A 26039-nucleotide genomic window follows, 5' to 3' on the forward strand; every position below is an offset into this window, starting at 1 on the left:
TATCTGACAAGACAGCTTCAAACCATGGGCTCCATGGGGCTTCCCTGAGGGAAATGCATCAACAGCAGCACCTCAAAACCAATCCGGAGGTGAGGGACTGTGGAACCTCAACCTCTTGGGACTGGGAGGGCTCCTCTCACTTTGTGCAGAAGGTGAGTAGCTTTGCCAAGAGCTCCACCATCTAGGCCCCAGATGGTAGTGGTTTGGGATTAGGTGAGTGTAGGAGCCAGGCTGCGTGTGGGAAGCCTTTCCTCTGTGACTCTGGGCAAGTTACTCAACTTCTTTGTAATTCAATTTTACCTTCTAGAGCCATCCTGGCTGAAGTCATAAACATTTAATGCATATTTGTAAAAAAGGTAAGAATCTCCCTGGAATCAGATTTGGCAAGGGGAACATTGTAAATGCTGATTTTCTCTGTAGAAAAGAGTTAGAGCTTGGAATAATTGTGATTTGGGCACTGAGGGAAAATATGACCTGGCATATGACCTAACTAGTGAAGATTGAGATATTTGGGGTAATAAAAATAATAAGATGCTCAATTTTACTTCTCTTTAAGCTATCAATTTCATTTTAGTCAAAGTACATTTATTGAAGTAAAAGGGTCACTTTTTAATAACATATGCAATAATTAATAGAGCAATATTGTATGATAAGAAGAATGCTGGAGGCAGACTCGGTTACACTGTGTACTAGCTTCTTTTTATCACAGTTATCTGGGTGACCAGTTAACACCTTCAGATTTTTTTTCTTTTCTTTTTCAAGAACGAACTATTAGTTTAGATCAATGGCTCCATATTATGATGTGTGTCACAATAATCTGGAGAGTTTTTTGTTTGAAATATATATCCCAGGAGTGCCTGGGTGGCTCAGTTGGTTAAGCGTCAGACTCTTGATTTTGGCTCAGGTCATGATCTCAGGGTCATGAGATGGAGCCTGGTGTTGGGCTCCTCGCTGAGTGTGGAGCCTGTTTGGGATTCTCTCACTCTCCCTCTCTTCTGACCGCCCCCCCAACTCTCAAACGCTCTGTCTCTCTCTCAAAAAAAAAAAAATTATCTATCTACCTATCTATCTATCTATCATCTATCTTTCTATCTATCTATCTAATCTATCTTCCTATGTACTATCCCAAGTCTGTTGGATTAGAATCTTTTGGGTTGGGGACCAGTAATCTGCACTTTTTAAAACTACAATGACAAATTTGGAGCAATGCTTATATCTATAGTTGATTTCAGTTACAAAGTTACAAATGTAGTCCATTTCATTATCTCGTCCCACAATCAAATTCTATGATTTCATTAGTTACAAAAATACTTTTTACAACACTGTAATTATTTCTACATTGTTTCAATCTATATTGCCATCTCAGGGTCAACAACTCAAATTTTTATGTTAACAGATTATTACCAGAGGAGTTATGAGACACAAGCCTAAAAACATGTTTTAGTTCTATTAGTTTAGGATTTATTTTCAATTGTCTTAAGCTTTCATCAACACAAAAAGAACAAAGGAAATTTTTACAATATATGATGAGTTGCTGTGACTAAATCCTGTATAGCTTGTGACTAAGCTCTGCTTTTTCTGACGATCAGGTAGAAATAACAGGTTACATGTGAACAGGAGATGCTATCTTTCCTTTTCACAGAAATTATACTTGACTCTCTGACTAGTGTTTCCTTTCTCTAATACTCCGAAATCAACTCTTTCATTCAGAATTCATATTATTTCAAAAATGGCCATGTCATTATTTTTCATAAATTATTCAGAATATGTAGTAATGAATAGAGAAAACAACTGAGAATATTTGCACTTGTTTGCTCAGAAAAAAACGTAAATTAATAGTTTAAGTTCTCATTTCTCACTTGAGACTTATAGACCTTTTTTTTTTCTTCAAAGTATAAGACATTGATGAAATGTGTCGAAATGTATCAAGAATCTGTACGAACATTTTAAGTAAAAAAAAGTGCACATATTTCCGTCTCATCCTTTGTATTTCCTTAGTATAGTCCAGTAATTAAAAGCCGTCATTCTTTCTATTTGTGTGATGTGAGTTAAGATTCATCATGGAAAATAAGTAGCAATATTTTTTTAAAGATTTTATTTATTTGAGAGAGACAGACTGAGAGCATGAGCAGGGGGAGGGGCAGAGGGAGAAGGAGAAGCAGACTCCCCACTGAGCAGGGAACCCGATGCAGGGCTCTATCCCAGGACCCTGGGATCATGACCTGAGCCAAAGGCAGACACTTAACCGACTGAGCGACCCAGGTGCACCACCACACCCCCCCGTAGCAAATATTTTTAATAATTTTATAAGAGGAAAGGCATTTCACTATTTCAACTGCTTTATTTATAAGGAATAAATTTTAAGACATAAACAGGTATCAAACACTTTCATATCTGATTAAAATTCTTAAAAATGAAATAAATGCATGGAACATAATCTCAATGTTGAAACAGTAGTATAATGAATTTTTCAGGTCTCAAATTATAGATAAACCATAATAGAGAGGAGCAATTGGAACTTTAACCTCTGTGGGTATTCTGACATCTCGTCCAAATTCAATGATCATCTCAATAAATTTACATTGGCTCACCACATCTTTAATTGATCTGGGCTCCTATCCTATTACTTCTACATAAGCCACCAGTAACAAATTTTGATTTTTGATTCAGAACTAAAACAGTTCGGGGGTATAGCTCAGTGGTAGAGCATTTGACTGCAGAACTAAAACAGTTCTCTAAAGACTTAGGTTATATATCCTTACATTCTGTAAGTCGTTTTTTTTAGTCTCAAGAGCAGCGGATTATTCCCTCCTAGCTTTGTTTTTCCTCCTCTGTGCAGCCGATTTTCCTCATCACAAATATAGACGTGTATCTTTCCCACACTTCTGTGACCTCAAAAAGCATTTATTAGGAGCTTTACTTTGATAGTTATTTCTTTTACGATCTTCTAGATTTGTTCACAGTGCTGATGTTTTCTGATTTTTAAATTGTAATTCAGATCCCACTTCCACTTAAGTTGCAGCAAGAGGAAACCCTCAGATCTAAAAAAAAAAAAAAAAAAAGAATTCAGAACACTATTTTTGATAGTAAGCATGGTTGATGCACACTTGTTTCATATTATTAAGAGTTTTGAAATTTTTTTTTGAACATCACAACTTGTTAATGGTGATGTTGTGTTTACCAAGTTATTTCCTAAAATAGCTGTAAGATTTGGGAATATTTCAAGTGTTCTTATTCAAGGATGAATCTTAAAAACTCTTTGACCTCATGACCTTCATTTTCCAACATGTCACTGATGTCCTCATTGCAGTGGTGTAGCATATTTTTATGTTATCCTACAGGAAGGAAATTCCCTTTTGTCTAAGCATGGATGGGAATCAGTCTTGCATTTACAATTTTACTTGTGTGATACTTGGAAGAATTTTCCACAGACCAGGCTATGACTTTGTACATTTCAAATTTTGCCCCCCCCTTTCCTACTTGCTTCTTGTTCTGGGTTCCATAGGATCCAGTCATATCATGATATGACTTCTGGTCTTGCACCTTTATGTTATGATACAAGGTAAGTCTGTACCATGGCAGTTAAGAATATTCCTGGAAGCCATACTTATGCCCGGAAGGCTAGAAAGAATATTTTTATACCTCAATATACTTAGATATGACAGAAAACTACATATATTCGAATATGCCACTTAACTAAGTTGAAAATGCCACCTCAACTTTCCTTTCAGAAGATTAAAAAAAAAAAATGTTGGCCACCCCTCCAATGACATCTACACACGTGGAAGGAAATGTGATGTGATGGAAAGCAGATCAGAACAGAAAGAGACAGCATTGATTAGTTATATCTTAGGTTTACAAATTTGCAAAAACATACAACCATGAAGACACACTGCCTAGGTTCATCCAAAAATGCCTTTGAAGGGACCCAGGCCAGAAAGGAGTTTGAAGCTTCAGCTTCACCAGCTTCGAAGAAGATCCACCTCTGGACACATTCCTGTGCTTTTCAGAGAGTAAGTGCTGAATGAATGGAAGACTTTTTCTCTAAATGTGAAGCCTAAGATGGAAGCTGAGATGACAGATCACTCCAAGAAAGTGGAAGACCTACAGGGGCTCTCCTTCATTTGTGCCCCATGTTGCCAGCTCCAGTTCAGAGCAATGCCCAGAACTGAGTGCACTATTCCAGGAGTGATCTAATTCATGCAAGGCAAGCAGAGTAGAAACATGGCCTTGCTCATTCCAGACCATTTACCTCTATTAAGCCAGACTAAAGCTGCTTTGTTGTGTTTTTTCCTTTCCTTCTCTTTGGCAACCTTGTTATGACATTGAGGCATACTGAGCTTATAGTGCATGAAAAGCTTTTAATTTTTCACACTTGCTAAGCCAGTTTTCTCTCAGGCTGTCACCAGGCAATTTAAGGTGCAGAGATACTTAATTTTGTATGTCAATTTGACTGGGCTAAGGGATGCCCCATAACTGTGTATTTCTGCGGGAGTCTGCAAAGATGTTTCTGGAAGAGCTTAGCATTCATTCTTTTATTTATTTTTGAATTTTATTTATTTATTTGAGAGAGAGAGAGTGAGAGCAATCACAGAGGGAGAGGGAGAAGCAGACTACCTGCTCAGCAGGGAGCCTGATGCGGGTCTCTATCCCAGGACCCTGAGATCATGACCTGAGCTGAAAGCAGATGTTCAACCGACTGAGCCACCCAGGCACACCAAGGTTAGCATTTGAATCAGCAGACTGAGTAAAGAAGATCACCCTCATCACTACAGGTGGACATCATCCAATCTGTTGAAGGACTGAATAGAGCAAAAGGCAGAGGAAGGGTGAATTTGCTCTTTGCTTGAGCTGGGGCATCCATCTTGTCCTGCCTTTAGACATTGGCATTCCTGTCTCTCAGGCCTTTGGACTCAGACTGAATTACACCACCAGCTTTCCTGGTTTTCCAGTTTGCAGACAGCAGATTGCAAGACTTCTTAGCCTCTGTAAATGAATGAGTCTATTGCTATAATAAACAAACAAACAAAGAAACAAACTTCTATTGGTTCTGTTCGTCCCATTTGAAACAACCAAAAAAACAAACAGTCTTTGTAAAAATGGCTTTCAGGAACACTGCACATCAGCAGAGGGTGATAGTCATCTCTGAGAAATGGGAAAACAAATGAGGTTTGCTCTGTGATTGCGCTAGCTTACTGACTTGAGGATGTTTCCAGGCTGCAGGGCAGTGTGACTCCAGACAGAGCCCATCCTGGCAGTCTCCCTGAGTTGAAAAGGAGCCTAGAGACCAGAGAAACAAAGGCTGCTGGAATTTGCAGGACAAGAAAGAAGAGTGCTGCTATTAAGTTTTTAATATCCACATTCCTAAGTAGTATCCTAAGCACATCTTTTCGTGTGCTCATTAGCTACTGATAAAACTTCTTAGGTGAAATGTCTATTCCTGTATTTTGAGTATATTTAACTTAGGTTCCTTATTTTCTTATTATTGAACTGTAAGTGTTCTTTATACATTCTGAATAAAAGTCCTTTATCAAATAGATAGTTTACAAATATTTCCCCTAATCTATGATTTGCATTAATTGACATTTATGGAACATTCCACCTGCAGTATACATATGCTTTTCAAGTGCACACAGAATGCTTAACAGGATAGACTATATTCTGGGCCATAAAGCAGGACAAACCTTAATAGATGTAGAATTATTCAAGTTAAATAAAACATGCTGTTAGACCAAAATGGAAATAAATTAGAAATCAACAATGGAAAGATATCTAGGAAATTCCCAAATATTTGTAAACTAAATAATTCATTTATAAATAATCTGTGGATCAAATAATAAATCAGAAAAAAATTAGAAACTATTTGTAAATGAACACAAACATAAAAATTTGTAAAATGCTAGTAAAGCAGTACTTATTAAAAAATTTACAGCTATAAATAAAAACGAAGAAAGATCTTAAATGAAGGATTATAGTTTTCATCTTACAAAATTGGAAAAAAAAAAGCAAGTGAAATCCAATGTAAGCGGAAGAAAGGAAACAGTTAAGATAAAATTGAAAAATTAATGAAATAGAACACAGAAAAACTACAGTAGGTCAAGAAAAAGGGATAAAAGTTACTCTGAATGGAAAGGCACAATTGTAGGTGATTTGTAGAGAATACTAGAGAAAACAGAAAAAATTTTCTATAATCAACAAATGAGTTTACAAGGGTGTAGGATATAAGATCGATATACAATAATAATGAACTTCAATCTATAATTCATATCATATACAAATATTAACCTGGGGATAAAGTTAATTATTTCTAAATTAATTTATAATGGGTCATAGATCTAATATAAAGCCTTAAACTGTAATAGTTCTAGAAGAAAGCAGAGGAGAAATCTTTTGAGCTTGAGATAAGTAAAGATTTTTTTAAGATACAACCCAAATGCAGGATACATAAAAGAAAAAAAATATATATAAATTGCACTTCATCAAAATTAAGAACAGGTCTTTGAAAGATGCTCTTAAAGAAATGAAAAGACAGGCCACTGACTAGGAAAAACATTTTTGCAAATCACATGTCTCATAAAGGACTTGAAGAAAAAATATATTTTATATCTATTATATATAAATATGTATATTTATTATATATATATCATTCAAAACTCAATGATAATAAAACAAGCAATTAAAAAAAGATTTGAATGGATACTTCACAAAAAAAGATATACGGACGGTAAATAAGCACATGAAAAGATGCTTATCATCATTAGTCATTAAGAAAATGAAAATTAGAGACCAGGACACCTGTATTATAATGTACAAAATCAAAAAGTTTGATCACACTAAGTGTTGGCAAGTGATGCAGCTGTTGGAACTCATATGATGTTGGTGGGGGAACAAAAAACGCACAACATCCTTGGAGAACAGTCTGGCTATTTCTTAAAAAGACAAACATTGGGCGCCTGGGTGGCTCAGTTGGTTAAGCCTCTGCCTTCGGCTCAGGTCATGATCCTGGAGTCCCGGAATCGAGTCCCACATCGGGCTCCCTGCTCGGCGGGGAGTCTGCTTCTCCCTCTGACCCTCTTCCCTCTCGCGCTGTCTCTCATTCTCTCTCTCAAATAAATAAATAAAATCTTAAAAAAAAAAAGACAAACATTGTGTTAAGTGACAAAGGCTACATATTATATGACATTATGTAATAAGTCTAGAATAAACCAATCTGTAGAGATAGCAGATTAGCGGTTTTCTAAGGTGGAGAGGGGTGTGAGTCGCTAATGGCTATAAGGTTTTATGTTTGGTTGCACAACCCTGTCGGTATGCTGGAAAACATTGAATCATACATTTTAAGCTGATGAACTTTATGGTATGTAAATCCTATCTCAATAAAGTTATTTATTTATTTATTTTTTTTTTTTTAAAGATTTTATTTATTTATTTATTTATTTGAGACAGAGAGAATGAGAGAGAGAGAGCACATGAGAGGGGGGAGGGTCAGAGGCAGAAGCAGGCTCCCTGCCGAGGAGGGAGCCCGATGTGGGACTCGATCCAGGGACTCCAGGATCATGACCTGAGCCGAAGGCAGTCGCTTAACCAACTGAGCCACCCAGGCGCCCCTCAATAAAGTTATTTTTAAAAGGTTATATACACGTTTCATATGACTGAACCATTCCACTCTTAGGTTTTTAGTCAGGAATAATGAAAGTATATGTTCATACAGAGACTTGTATACAAATGTTCATAGCAACTTTATTTCTAACAGCCAAAACTGGAAATAAGTCAAATGTCCAACAACCAGTGAATTGGTTAAAGAAATTGTGGTATATTCAGATAAGGGAATACTATTCAGTGATAAAATAACAATGACATCTGACATATAAAATACAACCAAATGCATTTTAAAGTAATTGTAGTGAATGAACCAAGTCTGTGAAAAAGAGTGCCTATCTTATAATTCAATTTACATAAAATTCCAGAAAATTCAAACCTAACTACAGTGACAAAAGACATAGCCTAGTGACTGAGGTGGGGCAGAGAGATTTGGGAAGATCACAAAGGAGCAGGAGTAAACTGAAGATAATGGATATGTTCATTATTTTAATTGTGGTGATGGTGTCAGGTGCATATGTATATCAAATTTATCAATTTGTATTCTTTAAACATGTGTATCTTATTTTATGTCAATTATACCTCAATAGATCTGTTAAAAAATTTTAAGCATAAGGGAAAATACAATTAATCAACTAATATAGAAAAAAGTTGTGTTTCTGTTGATGAGCCCCAAAAGGCTCCATAGAGAACTTTTCCAAAAGATGGGTGTTTTTCTAGTATCTCCCCGATAGGTGTTCCCACCCAGATAAACCTGATGTCAGACCACAAGGAACTGGATCGAACCAGACAGGCCCAAGATGACAAAGTGGGCCAAAGTTCATAATATTCCTTCATTGTATTACATTAACATACTAAAATCTCCTCCCCAAGGGTGTTGTGCCACAAAATAAGGAAGAAAAAGGAATGTGGCCTACCTTCCTGGAAGTCATCTCCTCCTCCTGCAATCTGGCCGACATTAAGCACCGCTGGTTTGCCCCCCAGCCATGTCATCTATGCCCCTCCACCTCTCAGGAGAAGGGGTCTTTAGAGCATAAATTCCCCTTCTACGTTCTCTGGCCATTGAATCAATTACCTTTGTGCCATCAAATAATGTTTGTTATTTGACTATTTGGTGAATGGTATTGAGTAGGGAAGGAATCTACCAGTTCCTTAACATTTCATGCAGTTTTGTGGCTGTTTTTCTTTCATTTTTGCTATCATGTACACAAGTTTCACATTTGATTATCAATAAATCTATCCACTTCTTTTTATGATTCCTGCCTTTTCTAGACAATTATAGAAAATCATTCTTTATATAACCTATTTCTCCCTCTTGAATCTTTTGGTCTGGCCTCCATATGACGAAATTTTTCTGTGGTCGTCAAAAGACCACTTTGCTCTCTTTGTCTCGGAGACCCTGAAGTTCTTAATGCTCATTTTGATTATTTTACCTATCAAAATGTTTCCTTAATAATAAGTAATTAGGAGGCTATTGCTCTTGGTTGAATCAAATGCACAGTAAGTGATTGAAAAGATGATTATTCACACATTAGTACTCACTGGTAAAATTTCTTATAGGATAAAGAGAAATGAAAGTCTTTTAGGTGGTATAGAATAGATGTCTTTGGGAAAATGTGTGTGTGTTTGTCTGCTTGTTTTGAGAAATGATATAGCCATATGTTTAAGATATAGCCATATGTTTAAGCCATATGTTAAGAATATGTTTATTCTCTTATCTGTTAAAATTTTTTAACAGATCTATTGAGGTATAATTGACATAAAATAAAATACACATGTTTAAAGAATACAAATTGATAAATTTGATATACATATGCACCTGACACCATCACCACAATTAAAATAATGAACATATCCATTATCTTCAGTTTACTCCTGCTCCTTTGTGATCTTCCCAAATCTCTCTGCATCAGACTGTAGAGATCCACATTCTAGTTCCAACCCCACATTAAGTAACTTGTTCTCACTGCCACTTAGTTTCCTCATCTATAAACTGGAAAGAAGAGTCCTCATAGAGTGGTCTGAATGGATAAATGAAATAATATGTGTCACTGAATGCCATAAATACTCAAAACAATTTAAAAATAACATCTACTATTTAAATAAGTGATATAAATCATAAAATATCTGTTTCTATTATTTCAAAATAAGTGAAATTTTTTTCATTTTTTCATTTTCTGCCTCCAGTCTTAAGTGTGTTTGTGTAAATGAACTGCACTTTGCACCAAGTGGGCTTCATCAACCCCATTCGTGTATTTGTTTATTCAACACAGACATATTTTTACAGCTACATTCCTCAAGCGTTCTCCTAGGTGATATAAATCCAAAGATAGAAAAGAAATGATCTCTGCTACTTACACAGGTAACTCCAATATTCATATGGTAAGTACAAGAATACAAAAAATTCTTAGTTACTGAATGATCTTAAGGTCAATCTTAGTTTTTTACTTCGCTTTTTAAATTGTTCTAAGTTCTATTGCTGTAATATTGTTATCATTTCCTTTCTTTTAAGTCATTATCATTTTCCTTCCTCTTCTTCTTCTTCCTCTTCTTCTTCTTCCTCTTCCTCTTCTTCCTCTTCTTCTTCTTCCTCTTCCCCTTCTTCCTCTTCCTCTTCTCCTTCCTCTTCTTTCTTCTTCTCCTTCTCCTTCTCCTTCTTCTTCTTCTTCTTCACCATATTTGCCTTCTATTTTCCCCCACTCCCCTCCAGCCTTTTGGAGAATGGTCTCTTCAAGTAAAGATACTGCTGAAAGAACTGCTCCTTTAGTTCCAAATCTTCTCCTTTTAATTCTTCTGATAATATACCTGGCTCCCAATTAGTCTGTTTGCTGCTTCATATCCACTTAGATACATGCTGGTCTAATTTATTATTTTTTTCCTGTGAAATTTCAAATAAATCACAAAAGCATAGAACATATATGATGAAGTTTTAGGTAAACCACAGTCTTCAAAATATGCCCAAGAAATGCCAGAACCACTGCGGAGAGGAAATAAGTGGCCAGCAAAGGAAGAGACCATGGTTGTCCTTCCACAGATGCTTTTCTTTGATATAGAAAAACAATTTATAGTTCTGCACACAACTCTTGGCAGATTGAACCAAATATGTCTAGAATTCAAACACAGGATCATCCTTGTTCTATTCACCAACAATATACATTTAAATCTTTATCTCGACCTATTTTCTCCACTGTTACAGTAGAAATAATATCTTTGCTCCTATAAAAAGCAAACCCAGCCACTTGTACTCTGGAACCCATTTCCTCTTGACTTCTCAAAACACTATTGAGTTATTCCTTTTCCACCCTTTCTTGCAATATCAATTTTTTCCTTTTCACTGATTCATTTCTATTACCAAAAAATGCTCTAGGACTCACTATATTTTTAAAACAATTCCCATGACCAGACATATTCCTCTAGCTACTATCCCATTATTCCTCTCAGAGTATACTTGTCAATAGATTTGGCTAAGTATACACTCTCAAATGCCTCACCTTCTGCTCTCTTTTCAATATATTCTGTTCTCTTCTCTTCACAAAATAAGGTCTGATCAATGTCACTAAGGATTCCACATTGCCAAATTCAATGGCAATTTTGCTATCCTTGTGTTTCTTGAACTTTGAGCAGCATTTAACACAGTTGATTGACCACCTCTGACTTAAAAAAAATTTCTTTTATGGATTTCTGAACTTGTCTTTGTATTTCTTCTTCCATCCTTAGCTTCCCCATCTCAATCTTACCTACTGGCTTCCATCCCTCTGTTTTAGCTGCAACTGTCAAAGTTCCTCAAGGGACAGGACTCAGCCCCATGCAAGCACTTTCTAGAGCTAATTCTGCTTCATGTATAGTTCTTTTTCCTGAGTTCCTGGTACAAATATCTGCCTGCCTATTTGACATTTCCCTTTGGATATCTAATAGACATCTCAAACTTATGTCCAGAATCAGATCATTCTTTCTCTAATTATGTCTCCTCAATCCTTTATTCCCAAGTCTTCTTTATTTCAGTGAAGTACAAGGGATTTAAATTTTAGGACAGTGAATTTATTTGTATGATATTATAATGGTGGATTCATGACGTTATGTTTTAGTCAAAACCCACTGAACTTTATGGCGGAAAGAGTGAACCTTAATGTATGCAAATTAAAAAAATAATTTTGGAGGCTATGAACTCATGGGGCCAACTGAAAGAGTTCCTGTGGCCAAAGCTGGAACAATGTGAGCAACAAAATAAATAAAGTAGTATTGGATTGTAACGGAAAATATCAAATAAATACGAATGAGTTTTATTGACATAAATGATTGATAAAGAAGTAAATGGGAGATTAGACAAAAATCACCTGCAGAAGATTTCTAAATAATTCATGTATACTCTGTTGTGAAAGAGAAATGGTATAACTCTCCACTTCTTAAGTGTGGGCTGCACATAGTAACTTCCTTTCAAAGGGTACAGTATGGAAATGGAGAAAAGAGAGTAACTTTTATACTCTTTATAAATTGTGGTAAGAATGGCAATTCATCTCTGTGATCTTCCTCCAAAAACCTTTAACCCAAGTGTAATGATGAGAAAAACATCAGACTACCCCAATTTGAGAATATTCTACAAAATATCTGACCCACTTTTCTCAAAACTGTAAAAAAACAAAAAACAAAACCAAACATCAAAAACAAGGAAAGAATGAGAAACTGTCAGCCAAGATTATCCTAAGAAGACGTGAAGAATAAAGGTACTGTGGTATCCTGAATGTGGTCCTTGCATAGCAAAATGTATTAAGTAAAAACTAAGAAAAGGTTTTAGATGAAAAATGAATTAAGTATAGACTTTAATTAATAATAACGCATGAATATTGATTCATTAATTTTGACTTACCATACTAGTGTAACATGGTAATGATAGGGGAAATTGGGTATGATGTATATGGGAACTTTCTGTACTACTTTCACAATTTTTCTGCCAATCTAAAACTATCCTAAAAGGAATAGTTTACTTAAAAAAAATGAAGTTCAACTCACTCTTAAGTCACATCCTTTGTGGTTTTCAGCTATTGGGTTTATTTCAATGCCACAGTTTGTAGAGACTGACTCTGCTTTTGATCAGGTAATGTCTCTCTTTCCCTCTCATTCAAATATGGATTATTCTATTTACAGCATGTTTGGACAGAGGCAAAACACAGAGAGATCAATGATGCAGAAGCCAAAAAAGCATCCCTATCATTGCCAACACAAGTGGGCATGCAAAGGTAAGAACCTATGACCCTCCATTAGACCACAGATTGTAATACAGTTAGAATTTTCTGTGTGTCTTTTAATCCTAGACTTTTAATGAGAACTTTTAAGAATTTGAACTAGAATCTGTTAATCAGAAAATGTTTTATCTTACTTTTAAATAATATGTTTATGTAGATCTTATTAAATTGAATGTAATGGATCAGATTTTATTTGACCTGGGATGAAGATTATGAAAGTGTTATAATGCTATTTTATTAAAGCAAAGTATGTAATTATAAAGGTTAGCATCTGAGATTTGTTTCATGAATTGATATAAGTATAAAATTCTTATTTCAAACAACATTTGAGAAGATGGCTACAAAACTCAGTCTTGCTTATATTTCTCTTTTTGACATTCATTTTTATTATTATTCAATCATTCTGGTATTACTTATATTTTGCCTTTCCAGGCTTTAGTCCCACAGAATAATATCTGTGTGATTCAGAAAAGATGTAAATGAAGGTAAGATGACAAATTTTAGTGGCAGTGTTTTGACTAACCAGCTGATCAACTAATATCCACCAATTTGATTGTGAATTGTAGTTGTTGAATGGAAGTGTTACATAAGAAGGATATTTAATAAATAGTACATGAAATATATTGAACTCAAAATTTAGCATCAATAAACCCAAGTCTTTAAAGATAACTAAGTATGCGTTCATATCAAGATAATTTAAACAGAGATTGTATATTATGTTCCCTCTCCTTAAGACAATGTGCACCCTCAGAATTTTACATTTCTATGACGCATTTTCAAGTTTGTTTTAAATGCCTAAATGTTTCAGAAAGAAAAATTATTTATTACAGATTACCCTAAATGTCCCAAGTGGCATCGCTCTGTTCTGAGACTGAGCAGCATTGTGCTGGTTATACTCATTGCCACAGTGACAGGACTAACTATTTGGGGTGAGTAAACTGAAAGCTGTATGTTCAACTATAGAGATTAATGTATTTCCTTTGGAGTTTCCCTTTATTTCTCTAACTTTTCCAGAATCATTTTTCACATTTACCTTACATATCCTCTCACTATTACTTAAACTACATTGGTATTAAATGACACAGTTGATAATTCCATTAATAATGAGTATTTTTGTCCCTATACAGAGAAGGCAACAAACTTGTAAATTTAGAAAGCCTATTCTGCTTATTATTTTAATTAATTGGTAAATTGTGTGGGTTTGGCAGTCACAATTCTATGAAGTGAAGTTTTATATTTTGGTAAAAGCACTTAGATTATTTGACCCTTTAAATAAAGTTTTTGGACTTTAGAAGTAGTTTGATATTTTGAAGTTTTGACAAAATTTATTGGCTGTTTGAAAATTTAAGACCAAGTTAAATTTAACTTGAATTATTCCTAAAATGAGCTCTACTTCAAGAAGAGCTATGGGTAATTATATCTGTTATTGTTTCTATTTGTTGTGACCTTCTTTTTTTCTTTTTTCTTTTTTCAAGGTGGGGGAGGTTCAGAGGGAGAGGGAGAGAGAGAATTTTAATCAGGCTCCACACCCAGCGCAGAGCTCTCTATGGGGCTTGATCTCACAACTCTGAGATCATGACCTGAGAGGAAATCAGGAGTCAGACACTTAACTGACTGAGCCACCCAGGTGTCCCTGTTGTGACCCTCTATGTGTTAGAAATTGTGATAAGCATTTTACATACATCATTTTTTAGTCTTGAGACAGCTCTGTTTGTTAAGCATTTTCCCCTTTTTTTATATATGAGTAAACTGAGAAACAGAAAAGCTATGTAAAATTTCAAGATCACACAGCATTCTAACCTATCATGCCAAACAGACACAAATTTCAATATATTTTTAATTTTATTTAGATAATTTTTATTGTTTGTTTCTACTTACATTTTCATAAGTGGAAATCTCCTGAGTCTCTAAGTTTATTCATCCTTTGTCAAAATATAGGGTTGAAATACTATAGACAGGTTTCTTAGCCACCAGTGTGCATTCATTTGTAGTTTTGTTTTAACGGGTGATTAAAAGGCACAAGCTTATATTTGTAGAAATCTAAATAGTGTTACTCCTTTCCTTCATTTGTCAGTAAGTCACCTAAGTAGCGAGCACGGAATCAAAGATTGCGATTGTATGAATATTTCTCCCAGGAAACAGCAGGACAATACAAACTTCACAAGTGGTTATATTTCATTGTATTATAGAGGAGGAAAAAATTTCCTCTACCCTCTTAAGTTTCGTACCAGGGGGCCTGTGAATTAAACTGTCAAAAGACCAATTAACAGGAAGAAAAGGTTTATTTGCATTCATGGGAGAGGTAACAAAAGAAGTAGCTAGCTCTGCCCAGTTACAGTGAAAAGGTTTATATACCTAGCTTAGTAGGAGAAAGGTGGGGCAAGAAGTGGCTTCTCAGGGAAAAACAAATACATTTCTTTAGGAAACACAAATGGCCTTTGCAGGAGAACAAACTGGAGATAACAAAGTGAGTAATAGTGTCTGTATACACAAGTGTGTGTAGTCCTTACCTCTTCATAGTCACAAAATTCCTCCAGAAAGGGGATTTATGGTAGAGTTCTTAGTTGTTTTTTTCTGGGAGTAAACCACTCCAAAGAGGAATTTATGACAACCTCCTATCTCAGAAGTTTCTATTTTTAGTCGGATAAGGGAAGCTCAGAGGAGGCTTCTTCCTGCATCTGTTGATTATATTAGGCATATACAAAAGATAGAAAGTCACTAACTCCTAATACCTTCACCAGTTATGGGAGGTTTTCAGGCAAAGCACAGTAAACAGGATATGGTTGTTGTGAAGATTTAAATCCATGCCTTCTCCTTTGATAAGTTTCTAGAGATTTGGTCATCCTCTTCTTCCTGGTACAGAGTGGAAGGACACCCTTACAAATGGAGATTTCCCTTATAACTGTAAATGTCTCTTACAAAAGGATAATTTCTACTAGGTTTTCAGACCTTCTGTGTCTGCAGTTTCTTAAAAACAACCACCTCAGGATAAACCTTATGCCAAGGAAGCATGTTTCGGGGTGGTATATTTTGCTCTCCTTTAGCACTCTTGTGCTTCAGACTCTCTAGTGACTTTCTATGGTCTAAGGACTAAAATCTAAGGACTATAAGCCTAAGCACTTTAACATTGTTTCCCTCTGAGTCTTGATTTCCTACAATAGCAGTCTCATTTCTCATAATGCAACTTTCCTTTTTTCACTCTAGCCTCCAGCAAAACAAACCTCAGTATGGTAATAAAATGCAACATACTCTCTCAACCTCAAGTCTTTGTTCATTGATGATCCAGTCCATTTCTTTTGGATATTTATCTCTCTGTTGCAACATCCTACCCTCTGAACCCTTCTAACACACACACACACACACACACACACACACACAGTTCAGATTATAACACTGATATAATCTGATAAAAATACACATAGTTGGTTTTAGTTACATTTCTTATATAATAGGAAATTAAAAATAAAATCACATACATTGGATATTTATATGTTTTTACTCTGTAAACTTCCTGGTTCTCACTTTGTCTTTTTTTTTAAAAAAAAATTAGAGTGTTTATTTTTTTCTTACTCATCAATGCTTGTTGTAGAATAAGATAATTAACCTTTTCTCCCAAGTTACAACTATTTTCTAAGTAAAAAATCTACCCAAACTATAAACTTTTGCATTGTTTAAATATCATGATTTATACCAAAATGTATGTCTAGACCGTAAGTTAAGTTTGGATAATTAATAAATGCATTCTAATTAAATATTGATGGTCATAGAGAGTGATGGAAAATAGTATGAAAAATATAGCTAATGTGCATGTTTATGTTGGCACTTTTCCCTTAAGACTTTAGTCTATATATCACATCTCTGTAATAGGTCAACTCAGTGCTTCTCCATTATGGACATTTCTATATTGCTCTCCATACATTACTCTTCTAGGCTTCTCTAGACCACTTGGAAGCCTTTCTACCATGGGGGTCCCAGCACTAAAGCACTCAAAAATTATTTGCTATTTTCATCACTTTGTCTTTGGCGTATCACTTGATCTTAAGCCAAAAGGCTGAGAAGCGATATCTTTGGCATATCAACAATAGTCTCTCACATTCTAAATAACTGTACTTTCCAATGGATGAATTTCTTTCCACTTTACCACACTGACAAGACCCTGGGCTTCTTTATTGCTGTAGTATGTGACTTTTAGGCAAACAAATGGAAGAGTGAAGTGAATAATTCATGTTTTATTTTAGAGGCCAAATGCTACCACAGCAAAGGTCATATCACAGTAAACCTCTAAATAAGCACAAGAGCTTAAGGTCATTTATTTCTGTCAATAATTTACGATATTAAATTTCAGCAAAACCAAAATTTGTCCCCAGCTTTGGTCTGAAGTGTGTTTTGAGGTATTTTTCCTGGCCAGTGCAGTTAAAACCTAGTTCATTAATATACTATTTCAACGCCCATGTTGTTATGACTTATAAAATAAAATGTTCTGGGAAGAGTGTTGTGAAAATCAGGGTACTTTGCTGATTCAAAACAGAAACTTAGTATGTGATATTTTCTCCAAATAATATGATTCCTCATACTATCTCTCAAAGAGCTTCACCAGCGATAGCTAACTTTTGTAGAGTATTTTATAGTTTACATTTTCATGTTCATCTCGTTTAATATATCAGGCAAGTTTGTACACAAATTTGTGGATATTTAAAAAATATACAATACTTAAGATATACAACAGTTTCAATAGAATGCAATCAATACTTATGTACCTACCATGCGGCTTAAAATATAAGAAATTATTAGTTTACTTGAAACCTGTGTGTACCTATTTTTGAAGATAGGTTTATTTTAATACCTATTTCAAATTTTTCCTTTTCAGAGATATGTCTGGTGGTCATTGAGGTTATTGGGGTCATGGTGAAAAATTTGTTTTACAAAGTTACTGATAAAATATATCATGAAATATATATTTTTTTGTACCAGCAAGGGACTCTGGAAAGGATATATATGTATTTTTTTTTCCACAGCAGCTTTCACCTTATGCCTTTTAGACTCTGTTTTACTTTGTTTCCCTATGTCCTACCACTTATTTTATTGGCTGTATTAGTTATAACCTTGAGTAAGTTCCTTAACATTTACATTCGTCTCCCCACTTTATACTTGTTTACTTCTCCTTAACTGTACTATCTTTATTTACAAAATGAGGAACATGAAATTAATAATTTTATGTATCTTATACATTTCTTGTAAGGAAAAACATTTCATATATTCGTGTGCATAAAAAGATAGGAAATTATTTGACATGTGATAATTACTCAATAATTATGAATATTTCTGGCATTTATCTCTTCTAAAGACTATTCATCAGTGGAAAGGGAGTTCTTTTCTTAAAAGTGGGACAAAATCTTTACTTTTAAGGGAAAAGTTTACAAAATTAGTGAAAACATTTTTCTGATATTCAAAACTTGCTCTTCTATTCTTCCTATTTTCCCATTTCAGCAAAACCGAGGCTAAACTTGTGCCCTAATAACTGGCTGCAGAAAAAAGGGAAATGCTATAATTTTTTAAAAACCTTTAAATCATGGACCGATAGTAAAAAATCCTGTTTAATAATGAAATCTCATCTCTTGATGATCCAAGACAAGGCTGAACTGTAAGAGCTAATTTGCCATGAAAATTAGCCCTCCTAAAGCTGCGAGAAATAAGTAGGGTTTTTTTTTAAAGATTTATTTTTTATTTATTTGAGAGACAACTAGAGTGAGAGAGTGAGCAAGAGAGAGAGAGCGAGAGTGCATGAGCAGGGGGAAGGGCAGAAGGAGAGGAAGAAGCAGACTCCCCACTGAGTGGGGAGCCCAACACAGGGCTCAGTCCCAGGACCCTGGGATCATGACCTGAGCTGAAGGCAGAAGCTTAAGCGACTGAGCCACCCAGGTGCCCCAAAGTAGGTTTTATAATAAAAGAATTATGGTGCTCATAATTACAGCCATTTATTGAATTCCTAGCAGATGCCAGGCACTGTGGTAGGCATGCTGCAAATGTTATCAAACTTAGTGCTCACAGCAACTTTATGAGATAGGCAATATTTTCCCTACTTCCAGAAGAATCTGCAGAACTTGACAGGTTGTAAAACTTGCCTATTTCACTCAGCATGTGAGTGACAAAGCTGACATATCAATGCGTCCTTCCACAAGACCTCTTGGAAAGAAAGATACGAGCTCTTGGAATATTATCACTATCTGGCAATATCCCTAGTATCTCGGGTAGGGAAGCTGGGCTCTTTAGTTTGGCTCGTGGGTAGTTTTACCATAGGCACAAGTTTTTCCCAATCTGCACAATGGCAACAGCGCTCTGAGAATAGTTCTTGCTCCTTTAAGCAGCCTTATTCATCCCTAGCTTTGTCCTCACATCCTCTTTGAGCCCCCTCAGCAGTCGCTGTTCACATCATCATCCCCAGGAATCCCATTAAGCATCCCATGCCTGCTCATAATATATATGAGTCATGTGTTTTGAAAACCTCCTTACATCAGTTTCCTTCCCTAAATATATAGGAAACTGCTTCAGACTTCTTAAGATTTTCCTGAATAGGGAGATCAATATCAAGACTTTCTTAAGTCTGGACAAAAGTCAGAAAATGTTATTTTAATAGGTTTAACTCTGTTTCCTCTGGATCCTTTTGCATAGGGTTTCATGCAGAGTAATATACAAGATGGAATTTACTTTTGGATTGGATTGAACATCACACACCCACAAAAGACATGGACCTGGCTGGATGGCACCCCTTTAAATCTACAGTTGTGAGTATTTAGCATTTGAGTTTTTCAGCAGCCAGTCCCTACGGGGGGTTGCCTGAAACTCCAGATAGCCAAATGGTTCCCTAGACTGAAGACTTTGATCTTTGTTAGTAAGTGAGTGATTAGGAAATTTTCCTTAGAGAAATGAAGTCTTCTAAGCTAATTTATTTTCTTATTTGGGCTTTGCGTTTATCTATAATGCTAGAAGTAGACATGGAAAACTGTAGTTTACATAAAATTCTCTAAATTTCATTTCTTTTGAAGTATTTCTTAAAAGCTTACCAAATAATCCTTGTTTTGATTAGTAGGAAGACTTCAATTATTGGGAAATATTAAGGAGTATGTTATGCATAATACAACAAATAGCATTTGACTCTTTTTAAATAGTCTCACCCCAATCAACAATCTGTGTGTCTACTTTGATGCACCTCGTTCATTTCTGCTTAAATTCCATGGGTAGAGAGTGCTAAAATCTTTAGACGTTAGACACTAATCCCCAAAACACAGACAGAAGCTCCTGGGAGTCCAGGGTGAAACTTTTTACTCTCAGCGTCAAGGTTTCAGGTATCACCAAAGTTAATTACACTTCTTGAAAATGTGGAATTTTGTTGTGTCTCTTAAAGAGATGTGAAGTTAAGGGGATTTAGGAAGACCATAGATGTTCTGGAGTGATAGAGCAGGACCACCAGACTTGCTGAGGGTAGGGAAAAAAAATGCTCTGAAACAGAGCAATTCACCCTACAAATGAATATTCTTATCCAGAGACTATTTACAATATTTCTTGTTAAAATTTACACTCCATACCTACCCATGCCATCATACTCTCTGTACATCAAACACTAAATTCATTTTAAGAACTTACCTTTGATTCTTTCTTTTTTTTTTTTTTTTTAAGATTTTATTTATTTATTTGGCAGAGAGAGAGAGAGAGGGAGTGCACAAGCAGGGGGAGTGTCAGGCAGAGGGAGAGGGAGAAGCAGGTTCCCTGCTGAGCAGGACACCTGATGGGGGGCTTGACCCCAGGACCTTGGGATCATGACCTAAGCTGAAGGCAGACTATTAACGGACTGAGCCACCCAGGCACCCTTACCTTTGATTATTTCTAATAGAAATGTATCATCATGTTTTTAAAGTGATGCTCTATCAACCCACTTGCAAACTTGGTTAGAATTACTAATTTGCCAATCTTGTTTTTAAAATTGAGGGTTTTCTTTCTGATTTTTTAGATGCCTTTTGGCTTATTTGTTTAAGACAAGAAAAGTTGGCTTAAAATATCATGGAAAAACAGAACTTAGGGGAATTTTCCTTCTTTCGTGTAAAGGGTAAAGGATTTGGGGACACCCATATACACAAATGCACAGAAATTCCCTTGCTGAGGTGTCCATGTGAGTTTAAAACATTTAAAAGTGGGAAGGTCTCCTCGATTGCTCACTCTTTCACTCCTCCCATTCTGTCTGGGGTTACTGTTGCCACATTTAACATGTAAAGTCTAGATATACCATTCTTTCTTAGGATCTCTTGTAGAAGTAAGGAGGCTTATTATAGGCAAACAGTGAAGCAAGATTTTTGAAAGGTGTGACAATTGGGATTTGGGTCAGGAGAATGACAAGGGTAATAGTTTAATTTTCTACAGAAAATTGGTTTAATACTTTTTGAAAAACATGCATATCTTTAGATGTGTTGATATTTCTAAATTTTAGAATGATAAATATGATACTGTCTGTTATAAAGTTGGTATCATTCCATTGTTGTAGATACTTAAAAAGTTGAATCAGGAATCTTTGGAGTAATAAAATGAATTTTTCTCCTAAAAGGGCAGGATATCCCCTGTCTTAGTCCTTTTGGGCTACTGTGACAAAATACCACAGCCTGGGTAGCTTACAAGCAACAGAAATTTATTTCTCACTGCTCTGGAAAATGGGACTCCAAGATCAAGGTGTCAGCATGGTCATATTTTGGTGAAGGCCCTCTTCCTGGTTTGTAGCCATGTGAGGACATGGTGGAAGGGGCTAGGGATCTCTCTGGAGTCTTTTTTATAAGGAATGAATGAGGGTTCCACCTCATGAGTTAAGCACCTCCCAAAGGCCCCACTTCCTAATACATCACTTTTATGGGTTAAGATTTTAACATATGAATTTTGGGGGGAACACAAGCATTCAGACCATAACAGATAACAGTCCTCTAAGATCTTTATTTTTAATTTTTTTGGTGTGATCACATGGAATTGGGAAACCAGTGCTTCTTATTCACATATTTATTTTAATTCCACATAGCCTTTCCATTTACAAATGACCATTTTTGGTTAAAAAACTATTTGGAGTAACTACCTTCATTAAAGAAGTCATTTTTTAACAGGCATTCCTTGTCTGAAAATTACAGTGTCTTAGATTTCCAGCTTGGAGAATACATCCCTCCTAATGAGGGAGAAAACATACAAAATATGCACAGTTGTGTTTTTAGCCGAATGAGAACAGGATGTTGCTTTTTCCTCTACAGATTTCAAGTCCTGGGTCAGGTTGAAGATAGTGCCTGTGCTGTGATAACAAAGAAGGGTGTGTTTTCTGAAAAGTGTTGCAATCAGAGTTACTGGATATGTCAACACGTGATTTCTGCAGACAATGACCTCTAAACTTATCCCAGTTTATCCTTCCTATTTCACAAGGACTTTTTAATTTATGTATTTTTGTCAAAACACATTATTTTTACAACAAATATTATGGTGATAATGATGATAATGGTGTTGATTTGTGTCACTCTCAATCCAGGCAATCAGCCTCAACTCATCCCCCTGGCTCTATCTGGTCATCGGTGCTGTATTTCTATAGTTATCTCCTATTCATTAGGGTGGCCATTTTAGACAGAAATTGTCCCTTTGTCTGCTCACTAATTCTCTCCCCAGGGCGCCTGGGTGGCTCAGCCATTTGTTTCAGCTCAGACTCCTGGTTTCAGCTCAGGTCACGGTATCGAGCCCCGTGCCAGGGGGAGTCTGCTTGGGATTCTTTTCTTTCTCTCTTCTCCCTCTGCCCCTCTTCCCACTATAAATAAATAAACAAACAAACAAATAAATAAATAAATAAAATGTTAAAATAAATTCCCTATACCTCTCATTCACCATTGGGAAAGAAGCCTTTTCTATTTTTTAGCAATTTTTTTTTTTTTTTTAAGATTTGATTTATTTGCGAGAGAGAGAATGAGAGACAGAGAGCATGAGAGGGAGGAGGGTCAGAGGGAGAAGCAGGCTCCCTGCCAAGCAGGGAGCCCGATGCGGGACTCGATCCCGGGACTCCAGGATCATGACCTGAGCCGAAGGCAGTCGCTTAACCAACTGAGCCACCCAGGCGCCTGCCTTTTCTTTTTTTTTTTAAGAGAAGCCATCAGATGATATATTCATGGACTTTCTACTACGGAGTCTACACAATTGTTTGCATCTTACTTATTTCTTTTTCCTCTCCTCCTATTTCCAAAAAAGGAGTATCCCTCCATCTGTCTAAATCAAATCTCTAAGTCTACAGTTGGGATTGTGTCTCTTCATTTTTTCAAGGAGATTCCTTCCTCCATCATCTCCACTCTAACCTCTCTCTTCTTCCACCGCCTTTTCTTTTAGCAATGAAACATGCAAGAGCACAAGAAAAATTTCCCTGAACCACATGTGGCTTCCAGTTTCTGCCCAGTTTCTTCCACATCTTTTAAGTCAAACTTCCTAGAAATTGTTTCTACTTGCTTTTTCCTCTTTTCACCTCCCACTCCAGGTTCTTCTAAAATCTGGTTTCTGCTTTTCCTATTTCACTAAAGTGTTCTCACTACGTCACAAACATCTTTCTTCTGGCAAAACACAATGAAGATGTTTTAGCTTTCATTTTAACTCTCAGTAGTGTTGCTCATTATTGACCTATCCTTTCTTCTAGAAATATTCTCTAACCTCAGCATCTATGACCCAATGCTCTCTTAAACCTGTATCTATGTCTCCTGCCATTGCTCCTCAGTTTTTTTCTGAAGCATCTCTTCTCTCTTCTGATTTCTTCAATACTGACATTCCTCAGTGTTTTGGGTGAATTCTTAATCATACACAATTCTTGGCAAACTCAACCACATTGTAAGTTCGATTGTCATCAATTTATTGATAACTCCCAAACTCATATATATTTCTAACCCAGACCTTATTACAGGTGCTTGCCCACTGGACATCTCTATTTGGACATCTCAAAGCCCCTCAGCCTTCACATGTTAAAAATTAGACTCGTTAGCTTAGCAAATGGCAGCAACGTGCCCATTAGTCCAAGCCAGAGTCCCTGGAGTCAACCATGGCTTCTTTCTTTTCACCCTCGATATTCACTCATTTCAATCCCGTCAATTTTACCACATAATTATTTCTGAATCCATCTACATATCTTCAGACCCACCCTATGGTCCTGGATTCCTGCAACAGTTGTTTTGTCTGCTTCTAGCTTTGTCTGCCAAAGTCCATTCTCCATACCATGACCACAATGATTGTCTAAACGTCATATCAGGCCGCATTACTCACTACTTAATTCTTTTTCATTGCTTAAATCTTCGACCATCTCCTCCCAGACTCTTTGTGTCTTGGCTCGTCTTCATTCCTCCCACACCGCCATGCTTGTAATGATGCCGACAACCTAAATTTATTCAGTTTCTCAAACGTGCCATGCTTTCTCTTGCCTCAGATCTAATCATATATTTGCCTCAGCTTGATATTTTTCCCTTTCATACTCTCCTGTTTAACTCTTGCTTATTTTTCAGATGACCAGTTAAATGCCACTTGGTGGAAATATTTCCTTAACCATTCTCCACTCCAGACTAAATTATATGCATTTGATGTATATTTTCATAGTTTCCTATACTTATCTTAACATTTAATACTCTATTTTTTGACCATCGTTTACTTATTTGTATTTATTAATATACTGTAAGCTCTGGAAGGACATGATCTTCATTATTGTATGGGAGAGACAAGGTGCCTGATGCATGATGGATGATAAATAAGTACTTGTTATGTTGTTAAGATTATTTGTAACATGTTTTATTGTTTCCCCAGCACAAATTTTCCTAGTTGCACAGAGCTTCCCTTAGCCTAGATGATCATAATCTGCCTGCAGAGAAATAAACCACTCTGTTTAGTTTTTTTTCAGTAAACCACTCTGTTTAGTTTTGTTTTTTCCAAGTGTTAGGTGTATGTGGGCTAATAAATGAAATTTTCCAGGTTTATTGTTTGTTTTAATTTTTGACCTAGAACCTGCATTGAAACTTGGAGCAGAGACATTATTACATTAATGTTTGTCAGTTAAATATGAAATCACCAATGGGAAACCTACTTTAAAGTCTTAGATCCACTAAGAGAAAAATTTAAAGGTCCTACATGAATTTAAAAAAAATCATTGCAAATTGATATGTGTGAACAGAAGTAATTATAGTTTACAAGGAATGAACTATAAGAGCTTCAACTCACTTAAAAAATTAAACACAGAGAACACAAATCCATGTTTATTTAGTATAATGAATGCAAACATATGTACTATTTTTTTAATGTGTACATTTGGGAAATGTGGGAAAAAATGTTAGGAGAGAAGTTGCAGTTAAGGAGAAGGGAGGGAAAAAGGATGGAAGATTAAGAGGTCTGTGGATTTTAAAAAAAATTCTTGTTCAAGAATTATTCTTGAAATAATATTTCCCATTAAGTTATAAAATTTGCGTTTGCATCTAAGGAAATGTTTTAGTGGTGCAATTTTGATACAAGAATTCTAAAAACTACTGTGAATTGAATTAGCCATGTCTAAAAATCCTTCTAGAAATCAAAGCTTGTCTTATTATCTCCACTATAGATCTACATATATGTATATTTTTAAGGGATTAGATTGCTTGAATCATAACAACTAAAGTTATTTTTAGATTACCCAGTTGTCCAAATTAATATTTTTAATTATACAGTGATTCTAACTGTTGGGAGGGGAGCATTTTAAATGATGTAAATTAGAAGATTCTCAGTGGAAATCCTTTAGGAATAAATTTATAATTTATGACACTCAGAAGTTTTTATCCTTAAACTTTAGACTTCTTTTGGAATGTTTATAGGTTTATGTGTATGTATGCAGTTGGGGAAAACTATTACTTCACTATTGCTTCACTAAAGACTTTGATGAGACCACGTGCAACTTCCCATTTATACTCCCATTAAAGTTGAGGGCTAAGTCTGCCTCCCCTCTCAGGGAAAGGAAGAACGGCTGAGATTCTTCTGCTCCTGAAGTCTTGTTATGTCATTTCCTGCTCCTATTGTTCCTTGGCCCCCTTTCCACCTTCTTTGAAAATTTTTATACCATGAACAATTTTTCACCTTATCTGGGCTATTAACTTTAATAACCAAAAAAGATCTAACATTAGGTAGATAGGAAATGTGGAAAAGAGAAAAGGA

General features: G+C 35.7%; 1 long non-coding RNA gene across 2 annotated transcripts; it reads left to right on the plus strand.

The window, feature by feature from the left end:
* Positions 1-10267: 10267 nt before the first annotated feature.
* LOC145721721 (uncharacterized) lies at positions 10268-24834 on the plus strand. 2 transcript variants are annotated; one of them, XR_014145577.1, is made up of 6 exons: positions 10268-12317; positions 12739-12830; positions 13269-13321; positions 13667-13765; positions 19506-19618; positions 22112-24834. It is a non-coding gene; the product is annotated as an uncharacterized LOC145721721 (long non-coding RNA). The 2 variants fall into 2 exon arrangements; XR_014145576.1 differs by having other exon boundaries at positions 10268-12830.
* Positions 24835-26039: the final 1205 nt, after the last annotated feature.

Source organism: Leptonychotes weddellii, chromosome 5, assembly GCF_054177405.1.
Source record: "Leptonychotes weddellii isolate Sample4059 chromosome 5, ASM5417740v2, whole genome shotgun sequence".
Classification (NCBI taxonomy): Eukaryota; Metazoa; Chordata; class Mammalia; order Carnivora; family Phocidae; genus Leptonychotes; species Leptonychotes weddellii.